This window comes from Equus caballus, chromosome 13 (assembly GCF_041296265.1).
Source record: "Equus caballus isolate H_3958 breed thoroughbred chromosome 13, TB-T2T, whole genome shotgun sequence".
Taxonomy (NCBI): Eukaryota; Metazoa; Chordata; class Mammalia; order Perissodactyla; family Equidae; genus Equus; species Equus caballus.
The window spans coordinates 44,091,862-44,096,843 of NC_091696.1; the positions used below are offsets into that span (position 1 = coordinate 44,091,862).

The 4,982-nt window shown below is 42.5% G+C and overlaps 1 long non-coding RNA gene across 1 annotated transcript; it reads right to left on the reverse strand.

The window, feature by feature from the left end:
* Positions 1-291: 291 nt before the first annotated feature.
* Positions 292-3,002, reverse strand: LOC111767562 (uncharacterized). The gene is made up of 2 exons (XR_002799337.2): positions 1,856-3,002; positions 292-703 (listed from the first exon to the last, which is right to left on the reverse strand). It is a non-coding gene; the product is annotated as an uncharacterized lncRNA (long non-coding RNA).
* Positions 3,003-4,982: the final 1,980 nt, after the last annotated feature.

A 4,982-nucleotide genomic window follows, 5' to 3' on the forward strand; every position in this document is an offset into this window, starting at 1 on the left:
ATCAATAAATGTTTGTTGTTTTTAAATAATAAAAAGTTTAAAAAAATAATATCCAATACCCAAAAGGTATCAAAAGACTTTTTAAAGTTAATATTCCGTAACTGACCTATTCCACTTTTAGAAAATTAGCATAAAGAGATGCAATGCAGGTTAGTGGGAAGAGCGGTGTCGTTTATAATAGTAAAAAATTGGAAACAACCAAAATGTCTAGCAATAAGAGACTGCTTAAAAATTATGGTAGGCCCATTCAGTAGAATCTAGGCAGCCGTTAAAAAAATGATGTAAAAACAATTGTTGGTGCATCAATAACCAATCTATAGATAAGAAAGATATTTAATGAGCTAATGTTGAGGACAAGCCCGGAAGTGCCATCGCCACCAGGGCAGAAAGCACCCCAGAGAAGTGTGGTTGACAGCATGGTTATATACCATTTCAGAACGAAGAAGATATGTCAGGCATGACAGGAATGCAATTATTTTCCCCAAGTCACAAGGAGATGTTTTGCCGAAGTTTAGCACATACACAGCAGGTCAACTTGACCTTGGTTCTCTGAGAAGAAAACTCATCTTCAAAGAAGTGATGGTATTGGCGTCAGAGAAAAGGAGACACCCATCCCTCTCTTTAAAGAGGGCATTCTTTGCTTCGGGAAAATGTTTGAAGCGGATGCACAGTGCATGTTCGCTGGGCCAGAAGTCAGGCTGCTCTGGAAAAAATAAGTTTTAGGCCAAATCAGAGTTAAACCAGAATACTTCCTCCATATGCCTCAATATGTGAAAACATTATTATTTTTATCACAAATAATAAACTACGAAAAGATATTTGCATTTCAAATTATAAAGGGATAATTTCCATAACATAAAAGGCGCTTTCAGGTCAACAGGTCACAAGAAAGAAAAGACAAAGAATATCAAAAAGAAATGTGTGTGAATGCACTGATAAGCAAAGATCACAATTTGATAACACATTACACTGGGAATGAAAATTAGCAAAACCTCTGAGGAGAGAATTTAGCAATATCCACTGATATTGCTATATCTGTATCTATAGCAATATCTATTGCTAAATTGGCCCGGTAATGCCACCTCTAGCAATTTCTTCAATATGCATAAAACAAAGGATGAACAAGGTTATTCATTGCGGCATTGTTTGTGACAGCAAAAGACTGGAAACAACCTAAATGTCCATCAGTAGGAGATGGTTAAATAAATTGGGGTGGAACAAAGTCAGCAGAAGCATGAACAGGGACCGGAAGTGACCATGAGAACATGGGAACCCAGCCATTCCTAATCCTAACCTGGCCCTAAGAATTTACACACAATGGATTTGGGGTTCAAGCCTGTCTTTTCTAGATTCCAAGGGGCAGAGAGACCCTAAATAGCATTTAGGGGCATGTAAACGCTAAAGTAGATTTTTGTGTTCTAACATGGAAAGATGGCCCCCAATACATAACTAAGTGGGTGTGGGGCGGGGGGAGTCAAAGAACAGTATTAAGGTGTGATCTCATTTCCATCTAAAATTTAAATATCATGTATATATGTTAGTATATGCATAGAAAAAACTGGAAGGGGAGGAGTATACAGCAAGCCATGAAAGCAGTTATTAAGCACCTAGTATATGCTTGATGCTGAGAACATACAGATAAATAAGAATTTAGAATGTGAATTCCATGAAGGAAAAGAAATTTGCTGTTTTGTCCCAGGGCCTGGTACATAATATATACTCTGCAAATATACATGGGATGGAAAGAAGGGAAGAAAGGAGAGGGGAGGGAGTGAGGGATGGAGTCCCTGCCCCCTAGTAGCTCACAGATGCTCACAGCCTAGTGTGGACACAGATGTGTGAGCAGATGACTTACCTGAGAAGGGACAGCGCAGAGAATCTGGGAGAGAAGAGCCGTAAGTTGTAGCGGCTTTGCATAAACTCTCTCATCCTTATGTCCTCACCCACTTTTGAAGAGAAGTCAGTTCCCGAGTCACGGCCATGGAGCCCATTTTCAAACCCCAAACTGAATCAGCTGCAAGGAGCCCTCTTCTTGCAGGACCACGCTGGCCCCGCAAATGAGAACCAGATTATCCAGGCTGAGTTGGGAGCTGAATACCTCCAAACTGGATCTCAGAGAACCAGAAACTCTTGGAAAACGACACGTTTTGTCAATTTCCAGGGGAGATTGGCTTCAGACAACTCAACGGTGACACCCAATGTCGCTATGGGGAACTACACAGAACTCCCAAGTAGTGGTTCCAGAAGAGGGAGCGATGATGGATGCTTGCCTTTCACTGTTTCCCAGCTAGCCCCGTGAGGTTCTTAGAGAGGCCATACTAAACAGGGAGAGCAGGCCAGGACTATGTGAAAAGATCCTCTGACTCAAAAGCCAGCCCCAAACGAGAGAAACACATGCTTCTTGGGGTTGCTCTAGCTTTTCTCTGCCTGAATAAGCTGTTGATGATTTCGTTACTGGGTTCTTCTCTGATTCCTTTCTGACAGCATTTGCTTAATGACGGTTGCATTTGAATAGCAGAAGCTGCAAGAGGAGATGCCGATTCAAGCTAAAAACTTTGCCAAGAGTAACATTTGCAGAGGGCCCTGGAGTGGTCCAGAGCTGGGCAGGAACCTCTGCTCTGCCTCTTCCCAGCTATGGAGCCCTGGACGCCCCCCTTCACCTCCCTGAGCTTTGTTTTCTCACTTGCAAAATGCAGTTGGTGATACCTATTTTGCAAGATTGCCAGGTAGATTAAATGAGAACGCCTATGTGCATATAGTAAAATAGAAAGAGCTTACTAAGTATTGACGACGCTGCTATTATGGGTAATATTTTCTGAGCCCTGATTAAGCTTTACCAAGCCTTTGACACACACTGCCTTTTTTAATCCTCACAACAACCCTATGAAGCAGCTAATATTTCTGTCCCCCATTGTGTAGGTGGAAAAAACTGAGGTCCGGAGAGAATGTTCAAGTTATCTACTGTCAAGTGGCCAAGCTGGGATTCAAATCCAGGCCATTGACTTCAGAGCGCCCACCGTGAATCAATTCTATAGTGGTTCCAATGTGTAATTGTTAAGGAGACCATTCAAAATTAAATGTACCCAATTATAAAATGGGCAAAGGATCTGAATAGCCACTTCTCCAAGGAAGACATGCGAATGGCCAATAAGCACGTGAAAAGATGCTCACCATCATTAGCCATCAGAGAACTGCAAATCAAAACCACTCCAGTTCCACCAGGATGGCCATCAAAACAGCCTAACTAGTAACAACAGCAACAGCAATGGAAAATGACAAGCCTTGGGGAGGATCTGGAGAAATGGGAACCCTCGTACATTGCTGGTGGGAATGTCAAATGGTGCAGCTGCTTCGGAAGACAAACTGGCCGTTCCTCAAAAGAGTTACTATATGACCCAGCAATTCCACTCCTAGGCATGTACCCAAAAGAAGTGAAACATGTCCACACAAAAACCTGTACACGAATGTTCATAGCAGCAGTACTGTCTATACTCACATTACTCTCTGTTCATAGCCAAAAGTATCAGTAACCCAAATGTCCATCCTTTGATGAACGGGTAAAGAAGATGTGGTCTATCCGTACAATGGAATATTAGTCAGCTGTAAAAAGGAATGAACTATGATGCATACTATAGCATGGATGGGCCATGAAAACATCATGCTCAGTGAAAGAAGCCAGTGACAAAGGACTGCATATCATTAGATTCTATTTATATGAAACGTCCAGAACAAGCAAATCCATAGAGATAGAAAGTAAGATTAGTGGCTACCAGTGGCTGGGGAGTAGATATTGGGAGGAAATGGGGAGTGAGTATAGGGTGTCTTTTGGCGATGATGAAAATGTTCTAAAATTGAGTGCAGTGATGGTTGCTCAATTCTGAATATACAAAAGAATTCTTCACTTGTTCACTTTAAATGTGGGAATTTATGGTATGTGAATTATATCTAAATAAAGTTTTTTTGTAAAAAAAATTCAATGTAGAAGTAAATTTTGAGACTTTTCTATTTGTCACATAGCTCACACACATCAGGTAATCCTTACTGAGACACACATCACAATTTTTACTCTAGAAAAGCAGAGTTGCACGGACCAGGTCCCAGAACAGATACCAGTTGAAAAACCCAGGATTCACCAGTGAATGACCCAATTCATTCCAGCCACGTGCCAGACCCAGAGTCAGTTACCTGAGGGCTGGGGGGCTGGGCCAAGCCTATTTGGACATGTAGTGCTGGTCTCCCTTCCGGCTACTTCAGTTAAATCGCTCACAGCCTGTCTTTATCGGTCTTGACAGTGGTGTTCTACTGTCTCAATGACAGATCTGCCAGGTTCATGCTTTTGCAGAACTCACGTGGGGTGTCACATGGCATATGATGTAGTAGCTGATTTCTTGTTCTTTGGACCATCCCGCCCCGTTTCTAACTGATATGATACAATTTCTTCTGGGCTCTGGGAAGTTGGAGGAGGGGAACATGCCTTTACCCTGACCCTCACCCCTCTTTATCATCAATTAACCTTCCAGATGCTTAGCCCCACTTAACACTGAGAACCTCCTCCCCAGAGTCCAAATGAAACTTACCAAGCATCAATGTCTAGTCCGTTCAGCCTGCTATAACCAAATACCACAAACTGGGTAGTTTGTAAATAACAGAAATTTGTTGCTCACGGTTCTGGAGGCTGGAAGTCTGAGGTCAGGGTGCCAGCGTGTTCAGATGAGGGTCGCAGACTTCTTGTTGTGTCCTCACACGGCAGAAGGAGAAGGGGTCTCTCTGGGATCTCTTTTATAAGGGCACTAATCCCATTCACAAGGGTTTACCCTCACAACGTAAGCACCTCCCAAACGCCCCACCACCTCCTACCATCACCTTTAGGGGTTAAGATTTCAACATGTGAATTTGGGGGGAACACAAACATTCAGACCAGAGCACTCAATAAAACTAGAAAGCAAAGGCTTCTGCTGATCTAGTGAAGAGGTTCCATCTTG